Source organism: Pelodiscus sinensis, chromosome 6 (genome assembly GCF_049634645.1).
Source record: "Pelodiscus sinensis isolate JC-2024 chromosome 6, ASM4963464v1, whole genome shotgun sequence".
NCBI classification, from domain to species: Eukaryota; Metazoa; Chordata; order Testudines; family Trionychidae; genus Pelodiscus; species Pelodiscus sinensis.
This window is the reverse complement of record NC_134716.1, coordinates 50,755,882-50,769,991: the sequence shown is the minus strand read 5'-3', so window position 1 is coordinate 50,769,991 and position 14,110 is coordinate 50,755,882. Positions and strand designations below refer to the sequence as shown.

The following is a 14,110-nucleotide window of genomic DNA, read 5'->3' as shown; positions in this document are numbered from 1 at the left end:
CCACACCCAAACCCCTCATTCCCACCCCTGAGCTCACACATCCTGTCTCAACCCAGTGAGGGTACAGCTAGACTGCAGGAGTTTTTCCGGGATTCCAGAGGTATCCCAGAAAAACTCTTCCGCATCCAGGGATGCGTTTATTCTTCCACTTTTTTAGCGGAAGAGCAAACATCCTCTTTCCAAGAGGAATAAGAGGGTTTTCAAAAGAAGGGGTTTTTTCTGACATTTGGTCCAGTCTAGACAGGCCAAATGTTGGAAAAACCTCTTCCTACAGGAGAATTGGGGAAAAAAGCAGCAGTATAAGGGTTGGGGATAGCAAGTGATGGAGAGGAGGAGAATAGAGAGGGCAGGGTGGGGCTTCAAGGACGGGGTGGGGTGGTAGATCTTGGCCTGTTCTGTCATTTAAAAAATGATCTTGGGTGTAAAAAGGTTGGAGACCACTGCTGTAGGCTATGTGGAGTACAGGTTTATAAATCATTTGGTATTCTAGGAATGTAAATATTATCCAAAAGTCTTCATGTGAATAAAAAAGTTAGAATGACAGTTCAAGCATATTAAAATATAGTCTATCCTTTGTTACCCTTGCATGAATAAAAGCAGAATCCAGCCCATAGTCTCTTTAAAATACATTCAGGAGAAAAAAGAGTAGTTGCTTAAGTTGCCAAATTAGGTGAAACATTTCGGATCAGTGATAATGCACTTTTTTTACTAACAATTTATTAGGAATAAAAATTATCTTGCACTTAACTATGTATTCTTTTATAAACAGGTTACTTAACATTGTATGTGATTATAGTAAAATTAGTTGGATGCAAAATGACAGAAAGAGTAAGTGTATGTCTAGACTACATGGCTCCATCGACAGAGCCATGTAGATTAGTGTACTCGAAAAAGGGAAATGAAGTGACAATTTAAATAATCGCCGCTTCATTTACATCAAAATAGCTGCTGCACTGTGCCGATCAGCTGTTCTGTCGACCACAGAGTGTCCAGACTACCGCGCTGTGCCGCCTAACAGCTGATCGGCACAGTGCAGCAGCTATTTTGATGCGAATGAAGTAGCAATTATTGAAATTGCCACTTCATTTCCCTTTTTCGAGTACAGTAATCTACATGGCTCTATCGATGAAGCTATGTAATTTAGACATACCCCAACATTCTAATGCTTGCTATTTTCAGGGATCCGGGGAAACTATTTTCCATCATATTCAGTCTTGATTTGGTATTTTGGCTCAAGATAGTACACTAATACTCAGTAATTACTAATGGAATGTAAATGTGAAGTCCATGTGTCTGCCTAGGATACCAGATGTTAGTAACAGGGTGTGTGTGTTTGGTTAGGTTTTTGTTCTTTGACATGGCTATTCCTTAACTGCATCCTACAGCATTTAAAAAGCTGCTGTTGTATGTAAGATCGTTAGTTTCTTCATCACAGAGTTTTTGCATAATTATAGGATTTTTATTAATTTCTGATCATGATACATAATTCTGTGAAAAAGTGAAGGGGCCAAATTCACCTTAGGTAAAGTTCTCCTGGGTTCAATTCAGTAACCTACATAATTGACAGTTGGAAATCTGGCAGTACAACAAGTACTTACATGATCTGGCTTCAAGCTCTGCCCTGTCCCTTCCTGTCATGGAATCAAATTTCACAGTGAAGTATTTTCCTCAGTAACTCCCCCTTCTTCGGGAATCTGGTTTCTTAAACTTCAAAACAAATCTACCATTCAGCCTTCCTAGATCACTCACATCCTAATGCAGAGGTTCTTAATCCTAGCCTTGGTGAGGCTTTCTTCCTCATGGGCTTCCTTCTTCTCCAATCTTTTAAGTTTGTTCCTGCTCCCTGTGGGTTTCTCTCTCAGCCTTTCTACCTACTAACTCTAGGAAGTTCCTACATTTTCTCACAGGTGCTATTCTTAATGGTCTTCCCACTCTTTAATGGACCATTTGCTTATAAGTCTATTCTCCCTACAACAGCTCTCCACAGAAGAACACAGGCAGCCTTCATATTCCCTGGTAAGCCTGATTCTTAGTCACATGTGCCTCTCATTACTTTTGTGCTCTACCAGGGAAGGTGAGCTAAGTCTGGCACAGGTGTAGTTGAGCCCATCTCCTGTCAAGGGCCAACTTACCCAGTGACCAGGCCAATGTAACATTCCAGATGGTTCATAATCAACAATCTGACAAATCTGCCTTATGAACAGGAAAAAAAGATTATCTATAAGCCAATAGCCATTTTGCCACCATTAATCAAGTCATATATCTAAAGAAATTACAACCTAAGGATTATCTGCAAATTGAGCTTTTTTACTATTCCATATTCATTATTTTTCATGTGATTTATCACCTGTGTTGTTTCACTCTACAAAAACATTCTACCAATACAGTGGATGCAAAAGGAAGACCAAAGATATGATAGGAATGTTACTCAATGAAGAGGGAGAAACAATTACAGATAATGTGTAAATGGCAGAGGTGCTTAATGACTTTTATTTCTGTTTTCACCAAGAAGGTTGATGGTGACTGGATGCCTAACATAGTGAATGCCTGTGACAACGGTGGTGGTGGTGGTGGTGGTGGTGTGTTCAGAAACTAAAACAGGGAAAGAAGAAGTTAAAAATCACTTAGGGTATGTCTACACTTGTCCCCTAGTTCGAACTAGGGAGGTTAATGTAGGCATTCGAAGTTGCAAATGAAGCCCGGGCTTTATTTGCACGTTCCCGTCTGGTCACCATTTTTAAATTCCACTAGTCCGAAGTAACTGCCCGCGGCTACACGCGGCAGTGAAATGGTAATTCGAACCAAGTCCTTACTTCTCATGGAATGAGGTGTAACAGTTCATTCGAACTAAGGACTTAGTTCGAATTACCGTTTCACTGCCGCATGTAGCCGCGGGCAGTTACTTTGGACTAGTGGAATTTAAAAATAGCGACCGGACAGGAATATGCAAATAAAGCCTGAGATATTTAAATCCTGGGCTTCATTTGCAACTTCGAATGCCTACATTAGCTTCCTTAGTTCTAACTAGGGGGCTAGTATAGACATACCCTCAGACAAGTCAGAGGTCTTCAAGTTACCTGATGAAATGCATCCTATAATACTGTAGGAGCTGACTGAGAAGATATTTGAGTCATTATCTTTGAAATGTCATGATAGACATGAGCAATTCCAGAAAACTGGAAAAGGGCACATATAATGCATATCTATTAAAAGGGAAATAAAGACAACACAGGGAATTACAAACCAGTCAACTTAACTTCTGTACAAGGAAAGATAATAGAGCAAATAATTAAGGAATCCATTTGCAAACATCTGGAAGATAATAAGGTCGTAAGTAACAGTCATGACGGATGTGTCAAGAACAAATCCTGTCAAATCAACAATCTTATGGGTGTTGGGTTATTTTTTTTTTGACAGGGTAACAAGCCTGATGGATAGGAGGGAAGTGTTAGATTTGGTATATCAAGACTTTAGTAACGCTTTCAATACAGTCTCACATGACCTTTGCATTAATAAACTAGGGAAATACAACCTACATGGAGCTAGTATCAAGTGGGTACATAACTCATTGATTAACCATTCCCAGAAAGTAGTCATCAGTGGTTCACAGTCAAACTGGAAAGGCATAACAAGTGGGGTTCTGCAGAGATTAGTTCAGTGATCAGTTCTGTTCACTATCTTCATCAATTACTTAGATAATAGCATAAAGAGTGCACTTGTAAAGTCTGCGGACGAGGTCAATCTGGAAGGGGTTGCAAGTCCTTTGGAGGAGAGGATGAAAATTCAGAAAATGATACAGACAAACTGGACAAACGGTCTGAGGCAAATAGGATGAAATTCAAAAAGACCAAATGCAAAGTACTCCAATTAAGTAGAGTTAATAAGCTCCCTGAGAGTTAATAAGCAAAAAATTAAAAAATTAAAAAAACCAGCATGGCCTCTTTAAGAACAGGGGCTGGGCTCTTGTCAGCCGACAGTCGGGGTAGTGAGTGGTGTGTGTGTGTGTGTGTGTGTGTGTGAGTTCTATTATACACCCGAGACTTCAACTGCTAGGACACAGGGTTCCTTCGCAGCAGGCAGCCTAGGGAAGGCTGACAGGTGCCCCACGGATCTGTCCCCTAGAGGCGACATGATCCAAATGCCCAGCTCTGTCTGCGTCTACCTCTTTGACCGGCTGGAGTTCTTTTGATTGTGTCTGGTTCTGTTACAGCAACAGGAGGAATCAGTTTAAAGCTTAAACAGTTACAGGTTTATTAAAAAGGCTTATAAAGCATATGGTTACAATGGCTATTGTTCTACTTCTTAACTGCTAGCAAATACAGATCTTAAAATGGTTACAAAGGAAAAAGGAAAAAAAAGGAAAAATAAAAATAAAAATAAACAAAGAAAGCAAAGCAAAAATAATGGTACCAAATGACAGCTTAATCTTTAAAGAGCTCTCAGTCTATGCATGCACTAAGACAAAGGACACATACAGGTACAATTTTTACCCCCTTCTGCATCTCTCGATTCCAGCGTGTCAGGCCAGGACCGGTCACTCAATCCCCAGGAAAGATGAATACGAGGCTAGGTGTCCCCATGTGGACCTTGAGAGGCAATTACCTAACCCAACCAGCAGGTAGATGGTAGACTGACACTCAAATAAGTGTGCTGCTAGGCCCCATCTTTATACCCATGGGGGCACGTATCCTCTTTCTTATCTACGATGCCAAATTGTGCTGGTCCGTCTTTGTGACGCCAGCTCTTACAAGGAAGTTATGAATATAATTTACACTTGTAAGAAAAATAACTAAATTAGGAATGCTGGGCAATCTTTTCTCAGCGAGTGATTCCTCCCCGCCCCTACCCCCCGAGGACGGTTGTGTGAGCGTATCAATATCAGTGCTAGCCAAGGGCAGTTTCTGCTGCCCTTGCAGGTCAACAATTGGCGTATCAGTTTACAGCCATCCAGGGTCACAGCAGCCAGCATATCCAGGCCTTCAGTCAAGGCTTCAAAAACTATGCTGATTTTATTGCTCTCTGTGCCCTGTGCACTCTGAGGCACCTAAAAGGGGCAAGCACTATGGATGTTGCGTGGGGGGAGGGGTTCCTGTCTGGCTACAGCTCTGCCTCTCCTAACAGGCTGTGGGCAGCTGGTGACCATCTTCTTTCCCTGCTCCGGACCAGACAGCTCCCCTGCAGAACAAGGTAAGTGAGTGGGGGTGGAGGGGTGGGCAGGCCGGGCCTGGTAGCTGAGTGTAGGGTTGCCAGATGTCCGGTATTTTCGCCTCCTGGCCAGGGGAAAAAATCAGAAAATACCGGACATTTTAGGTGTCCGGTATTTTCTGATTTTTTTTTACCGGACTGGAGGCAAAAATACCGGACTGTCTGGATCAATACTGGACACCTGACAACCCTACTGATTCCTAGTGCTACCTTTCAATGATTGCTTCCCTCTTCCTTTATGGATTAATTAGCTTTCACTTCAAACACAAACTCACCTGTAATCGTGCGCTGATTCAGGTGCTGAGAGTAAAAAGATAAAATTTAGATTAAAAAAATTAGACTGATTATCACTGGACAAAGAAAATTTACTAAATTAGAAAAGGAATCCTAATGCACAATGCTTCTGCGACAAAGAGGTAGATTGGATTATGTAGTTAGTCTTTTCCATCTCTAATTTCTAAGAACAATATTCCTTACTAAGTCTGGGTGGGTACAACTCCATTGGTTTCACAGAAGCTCAGTTCCATTATGGCAGCAGTGAATTTTTCTACCCACAAATTGCACACGTGAATTTAGAAGCATTTTTAGGCCACTTTAAAAATATGGTTCTAATATTGAATGGCTTGGAAGAATAAAAAAATGTTTGGCTGTCGAGAGATCCTGCACTGGAATACTGACCCTGCCACCGGCTGATTGGACAACTCACTTCACTTTTCTGCCCTTGTTTCCCCATCTATCAAAAAGGGATAACAGGTACTCTGCTGAATAATATAACACAGGCTAGTATTCCATTACATACTCCCTTGTTTCACGTGTGTTTTGTGAGGATGCACGGTGCATGTAACATGTAAAACACTGCAAAAGTGCTACATCTGTTTAAAAATAAAAGCCTACATTTTAATATAATCAAGGAAGTGCAATCATGGACCTGCCCTTTCAAAGGAAAGCGCCTATGGAAAGGGCTCTGAGAAGAATCTTCATGGTGACCCTTCCTAATTGTTCCATAAGACCATTTGACTGGGATTTACCATCCAAGATCATATATACCCCTGAAGTAGACTATGTAAATGTCTATGTAAATGTGTGCAGTTGTAGGATGCATGAGCTGGATCTCAATTAGAACTATTTAAATACATGTTCTGTTGTTTCTTTAACCTAAAAAGTTGTGTGAGGTGCTTGGGGGAAGAGTTAATTTTTCACCTCCTGGAAAATAATGCTAACATATGGCTGATGAACAATACTCTTTTCTAATATGTTGATACTTTACTGGACACGCTAGAAAATGCTCATGATGATCCTGTGTCATCTCATCATAGAGCCACAACCAGCACAATGAACACAGACATATACATTTTCACATCAGGAGGGAGGTAAGATTGTGCCATTAATACAAGAATACAATATTAAAATAGCCTCTGAGATAAACTGATAGGCATATAAAGATTTCATTTTGCAATAAAGCTATTAGACTCTGTGTGTGTGTGTGTGCTTGACAGGGATAGCAATGCATTTGTTTACTTCTGAGCATAATGCATCTTGGACCATCTTCTGTCCTAGTGTAAGCAAACACAATTCCATTCAAGCCAATGGAGATTAGCCCACTTATTACTATTAGTAGTACAGTAGACTTCCGATAATCTGGATCCTTTGGGACCTAGGTGGTGCCAGATTATCAGATATGCTGGACTATCAGGAGGTACTATAAAATGGTTATATATATATATATACATACACATACACACACACTGTATCTAGTATATACTGTATATAAAGTATTTAACCCTTTTTATTGTACATAGTGGATACAGTATACTGTAATGTTTTATTTTTTTAACCCTTTTTTACCCTTTTTGCTTGGTTCAGCTGCTGCTGCTGTGTTGTGACTCGTTTTTGCCGAAGCTCACTCACTAGGCTCTTGCCATTTTGATGCCGGACTATCGGGAGTACCGTACAATTGGATGCTGGACTATTGGAGTTTTACTGTAGTTGAATTGCAGTAGCATTAAAGCTTCAGAACAAGGCACAGGCCACAGGGCCTCAATGTGGTAAGCACAAAACAATAAACCCTGTCCTATACAGATTACAATCTAATTAGCTGTATTGTAAAGAAATGCTTAGCTGGAACTTACAATAGAATGGATCTAAATGGATGTTTTCAGTTTCCTCTGTTCTCATACCCTTTTCCTCAACTAGGTACGACCTATATTTTAAAGAAGAAATTTTAAGTAATTGAGGGTATGTCTACACTACCACCCTAGTTCGAACTAGGGTAGTAATGTAGGCAACCGGAGTTGTAAATGAAGCCCGGGATTTGAATTTCCCGGGCTTCGTTTGCATCTCGCTGGGTGCCGCCATTTTTAAATGTATGCTAGTGCGGACTCCGTGCCGCGCGGCTACATGCGGCATGGAGTCCGCACTAGCGGATATTTAAAAATGGCGGCGCCCGGCGAGATGCAAATGAAGCCCGGGAAATTCAAATCCCGGGCTTCATTTGCAACTCCAGTTGCCTACATTACCACCCTAGTTTGAACTAGGGTGGTAGTGTAGAAATACCCTCAGTTTTGGAGTAAATGTAGAAAATATGACATTGTTCCTGCATATAGAAGAACATTGCAGTTTCCTTTGTTACAACCCTATAGTGACTTTTTGTTTGTAGTTATTATATAATTTTTATAATGTTATTGCATTTTATTAATGGAATAGATTCATCACCATTTTCTTAGTATTGTATTCTTTTAGTAACCAGTGGGGTGCTACTTCTGCTTCCAGTTTTACCACTGTAAATAATTACTCAATTCAACTACTCAGTGGAATTCCACTAATATAAAACTGATCTGACAGGAGAATCATGCCCATGTTTTAGCTTCGATAAGAATCCAAATGGCCATTCAAAAGGAGCCTTGACTGTTAAACATTTATTCTGAATCACAATGTAAACAGCAAAGGTTACACAGTGAGGACAAAAAAAATCATTCATTACCAACAGGATTTACTAAGAAAACAAGGGTATGTGTCAGTTAAAATGATTAACCACATAAAAGTCCAATGTTGCAAACTGGCAACTTATTGTTAGTGTTCTAACACTATTTTACCACTGGAGACCATGTGATAGAGAAAAACCATTAGTAATTATATATGTGAATTCCTCCCCATCTTGATTACCAAATGGCTCATAATTGTGTTTGATTGCATCTGTATGTGTTTGTTTCACATGCCTAACAACCAGAAATGAAGAGAACAGAGCTGATTGAATAAAGTAGGGAAATATGCACTCCAAACACTTGTTGCTAGTAATAGCCAGTGAGATGACTGATGGTGCTCTTATGAGATCCCACCACATTAATAAACACAATGCTGTTCTGCAGTCAATCTCTGATCCCAAAATTGAAATGGAAAACTTCTTAAGGCTCAAACCATCATTCACATAATAGTTACTGAATTGGGGTCCAGAGCTGAAAACTGCACTTTATCACATTGGGTAGGTTAAAGCATTAAAAGCCATTTTGCTGCTTCTCCAGCTTCTTTAATACAAATGTTCAGATTTGTAATGTCTGTGTTTATTAATGTCTGTTACTATAGTATCTAAGGCTCATAAACTGCAGAGTTGGTCATGAATTATCACTTCTGTTTTCATTTGTACTCAAGTAGTGTGTTGTTTAGGACCAATGATCAAAGTTTCAAAATGTTTCTCTTTGGCTGTTCACAGGCAGAAGATGAAAGAAATCTAGTACTGCAGGAAATGGCCTAAGATGTCTGGAAAGAATTCTTGATGAGGTTTGGCTAATGTAAAAATTTGAATTCTGTGGCTCAATAAAAGAAAATATTACTTCTGGTCAACTACATACATAAAGCAAGTGCATGGGTCTGTCTCAAAGGCAAAAAGACACATTTTTTCTAGACTGGCAAACTTTCTCCTTTTTCAAAGGTACAAATAGAAAGAGAATAGGAGATGTATGAAGAGCACACTGATTATTGCTATGACAAAGTTTGCTTATGAAAATAACAAAAACACCCCACCAAACTCTCAAAGTCTCATCTCATTCTCACCTGTGTAATTCCATTGAAGTCAACAGAATTTGGCCTAAAATATGCAAAAATATCCTTGTTCTGTAGAAGTGTTCATTCACAAGATCCACTGAAAATGATTTTCACATAGAGTACATGCTATCTTAATTGATGAGAGTCTGATACCCAGTGTAACATTCAATAATAGCGCAGAGCAGACTTTTGATTGGTGCACAAGTTTGGAAATCTGAAAATCTAGATGTAGAACTAACTCACACACTGATTTGTAGTTTGACTTTGGATAACATCACTTAATATCTTTGTGCTTCATTTCCCCATACTTCAAATAAAATAACATCAACCACCAGACCAAGAAGGTCTTCGAACTCTGAGAAAAAGAGAAAAATGTAAATCTCAAAATATTTTCCATATAATTCTTATATATAAGATGCTGGTTGCTCTTTTCAAAGCAGTGTAGGACATATAACCACAAGTCTTCCACTGACTTAATACAATGAAAATCTCAACCACTATTCTTAATGGCACAAATTATTTCCAGGATGATTTACTCTGTTTTCAAATTGAGATGTCACAAAAGCCTTCCTACCATCATAATAATAGAATATATAATAGTTTTGATTTTTTAGCAATTTTAACTTTGTGGAAACAAGGATGAAAATAGGTAACTCTGAACCATCAAACAACTACTCCCTGACTTGAATATCTTTGAGCTACCTGGAAATGCAATTTGTTTTTGTTTTTTCTGATAATCTTAAATATTCAAGACTTGTGTTCCAGTAGTGAAGTGCATCATTTAGAAATGGAAAGCAAGTCTGGGTTTTCTTTGAAGCAGAATCATTATTTTGCCTCTAATCATAGCTTTAAAAAAATACTGCACGTGAGAATACTCACAAACTCTAGATTTTTTTCTTTGTTGTCCAGCTTTATCTTTACTGTTGTTTGCCAAGAAATAAATATTTTTTTTCATTATCTGACAGCAGTGAGGCTTTTCCTCACTGATATAATGGCAGTACATTTGGGACCTGATCAAATAAGAATCTCAATTGGAGACTTTCCATTAACTTAAATGGGGTGTGGAGAAGCCTTTTGTTAAATTCACTGAAGTCGAAAAGTTTTTCTTGAAATATTTTTTTAAAATTAGTTCTTGCATTCTTCTGAATTGCTGAAATATGATGTCTGGAAATAGAAACCTGTGAAGGATGAACTTGGACGGTGTTTAAAAGTGCACACAGGTGAGGAACAATAATAATTGTTTCCATGTCCCAATGCATTTGTTTCTATATTGTCTTATTTAAAGAAAGCCAAGCACACGAATAATATTGACACTGTTATGTTGGCATCTTTCTTCACACTGTAACACCTCATATACAAATAACTAGAGCTATGTGAATAACTGATACTTTAAGTCAATGACAAAATTGGAAACAAAAACAGTTTCTGAATATGTTTTTGTCAAAACAATATTTAAACAAATGTTTTCAAGTCCAATTCAATGTTCAATTTTTCCTTATTTTTAAATAAGATCATGCTAATCACCAGACTGAAGCTACATCTACATGCAAAAACTCCTTGTGCAAGAGCGCGTCCACGCTGCAAAAACGCATCAAAAAAGAAATGCGCTTTTGCGTAAGAGAGCGTCCAGACTGCATGGACAATCTCTCAAAAGAAAGCTCTGATTTCTATTCACAGAATAGCTAGTAGAGCACCTGTGCTTTTTTCTATTGGCTCTTTTTGCGCAACCCCCCCCTGCAAGACCTCTTGCACAAAAAGGAGTTATTCCTTGTAGAAAGAGAAATACCTACACCACAAAACCCCCTCTGTTCTTTTGATTTACTGTAAATTTACTTGCACAAAAACGCAATTGAGATGTGGACGCTCCAGGGTTTTTGCGCAAAAACCCTGTAGTATAGATGTAGCCTCAGAGATCCTCAAAAACACATTCTGTGGCTTGTTTGCCATTTCATACAGTGGAAGACAGCTCCAGCCCAGAGTATTTGGTTTAGCATTTTGATAAGTTATGTGTAAGTTTTGTAATAAAAGCTCCAAACCAAATTATGCTAGTTACAACAGTATAAGCTGCTTGGATTCTTGTAAAAAAATCATGTTAATTATTTTATTTTAAACATTCTCAGACATAATGATAAGGTATTCAATAAATGTTTTGCCTGAAACCATCTGTCTTTGTCACTAGGGTTTTGCTAGGAATCATACAAAACTTTCTGGTCTCAGAGATATTACAGAAATGTGCTGTTCTTACAAACTTAGCTAGTGAAACTTGCTGTATTTATTTGAATTTCACACTGATATTTTAAAAATTTTAAAAATTACTTTGAACACTAAACTCAAATTAAAATTGGGAAAGCATGAAACCATAATCAAAATCTGGCATAAAAGCTCATCATGAAAAAAAAAAGAGTTTTGCATAGCTCATTCTGGGTTGTGGAGTTTTTTGAAGTTTACATCCTATACAATGTTACCAGCTCCAGTCCTGAGCTCTAACATGATTGCCTGTCCACCTCCCGGAAATAAAAGTTCAAAATAATAATGGAGAAATTAACATAAGAGGCTTTTATGCCGCTATGAAGAAAATTACTTGTTTGACAAGGTCTGTGTACATCTGTCCAGAGGGAAAAAATTAAAAAAGCTTCCAAATATTTTTTTTATTGTAGGAACAGCCTGAGAAACATGCCAGTATCCACCATAGCTACAGTACAATGAAAATATATTTAGAGATGTAGGTACTGACCAGATTCCAATGAAGTCAACGGGAGTTTTTCCACGAACTTAAATGAACATAGGAGCATGTTCTTGAAGCTCAACTGTGTCTACAGGTAGCAGGAAGGAGCAGTGTAAATGTTGCCTACTGGGAGGTCCTGGAGGATTTCACTGCCTCCAAGGAGAGAGGAGGAGTGAGAATGCACTGTCCTATTGTGGGATAAAATGTGTGCTTTCTCCTCCACACACAGCTCATATGGAGAGAAGTTGGGCCTTCTGGAAAGGTTATATTAAGAGCAGAGCTAGCCTGTAGGAATCATTTCATTCAGAAATAGACAAGAAGCAGAGATTCCTCCAGAAAGGCCACAGTCTATTTATGCACCTCTCATTCCAGAGGGAGAGTCTCATTCCAACGGTGATAGGGGCTGTCGTTGGAGAAGCCTCTAGACACAGAAGCCCTAGCAGCATGTTTCCTTTGGAACCGCACTGTCAGAGTACAGAGACATTCAGTCCCTCTACCAATGGCCCTGTACTACTTGTATAGTATTTTAAATACCTCAAAATCTGGTGGCCTATGGGCATATATCATAGTCCATTCAAACAGAACTTTGTGGTGATTTCATCCCCTTTTGGTCCTTCCTGTGTCTTTTTCCCACAGCATAGGATGATCAGGCTCAAACTCTGGATCACATTATTGCATCAGGTTTTTAGGAAAGAGAGAAGTAATGCTATGCTCCCCTCTACCATTCACTTCTCCTGATCATGCTAACAGGGCAGGAAGAGTGAGATTGGTGTTTCTAAGGTGCTTTAAAATATAACATGCTATGGCTTAATCTCATTATTATAAAATCTTTTTTGTTCCCCGGGTATAAAGGTGAAGCTGGCCTTCTGGTTGTCTAAGTGATTCTGTTCCAGTGGCTGGCTATGCTGGAAATAAAGAAACCTCAGTAAGGAAACTGCTAGAAGAGATGTAAATTTTGATATAGGGGAGCTCATGGTGATAGTCCAGGCTGGCTTTATCTACTTCACTAACAGGGGATGGGAAACATTTCCAGGTGTAGTACTGAGTTTATAATAAGAGGAGTGAATTACTATTGGATGGACTCACACATACAGTATTTGGTTACTGGGTTTCCCAACATACATTAGTATTTGCTGAATATCAGGTTTGCTTTGTCAGGCACATTTAGGTCCTGATTCAAAGCCCACAGAAGTCTTTTAGTGGGTTTGGAATCAATCTGTGATATATAAGTTAACGGGTGGAAATAGTAACCCAAACAATAAGATAATAAGCTGTGTTTTCTGCTGAATGATTTGTTTGATTATTACTTCCTCCTCCCAGTCCAACCACATCCAGTTTGTCTGTTTTGTCTACCTGTCTCTCATCTTGATTATTAAGTCTTAGGGGCAGGAAGTGTCTGCTTCATTACAAGTTGCACTAGGAACAATCTGGCCCTTCTCCTTGATACTGTAGCACAAGCACATCCACAATATATCACCAGTGGCAGTGACCATCTGATTTTTATTATCATTTTTGAGTGAGTGCCATCAGTATGCTCAGTGTTTTACAAAAGAAAGATAGAAACAGTACCTGGACCCAGAAGATTGGAATTCAGGTTAATTTTTGGGGCACATAAAACACTGTGCCCAGAAGATGTTTATATTTCAATGTCATGTGGTTAATGTTTAACCTGGGATATGAATGTCTTATTACAGTGGGTTGGGCTTAGTGGTCAATGATTAGCTCCAAGTCTTTGCCTACTTTAAGTAACATTTAGGTATTCCTTTCTCATATCATCCATGTCTCTGCATCTTCTCCACAAGCAGCATTCTGTTTGTTCTTGAGCCACACTGACCCTACCCTCAGAGGTTATATCTTGTAAATTATAAATAGACCCAACTGGTATTATACATAGGTAAGTTTCAAAGAAAGAAGAAGTTAAAGAACAGAAAAGGCCAGACCTGACCTGTTGCATGGAGGGGAGAACCTGGTGCATGCCTACCTTGAGTGTGCCAGGTTGCAGCGTCTTTTCTGGCTCCTCCAGAATCTCCTGTTGAGATTCTGGCTGCACATTTTCATGCACCTGTTTATTTTTGCACACCCATGGCTCGGCAAAATTGCGAGACCTCCTCATCAACCTCCAAAGGCCACTATCGACAATAC

At 39.1% G+C, this 14,110-nt stretch overlaps 1 long non-coding RNA gene across 1 annotated transcript in view; it reads right to left on the bottom strand.

The window, feature by feature from the left end:
- The window catches only part of LOC112547269 (uncharacterized), a 41,265-nt gene extending 29,156 nt beyond the window's left edge, over window positions 1-12,109 (bottom strand). The window contains exon 1 of the long non-coding RNA XR_003091006.2: window positions 11,978-12,109. This is a non-coding gene — a long non-coding RNA (uncharacterized LOC112547269). The remainder of the gene's footprint in view (window positions 1-11,977) is intronic.
- Between the last annotated feature and the right edge of the window lie 2,001 nt (window positions 12,110-14,110).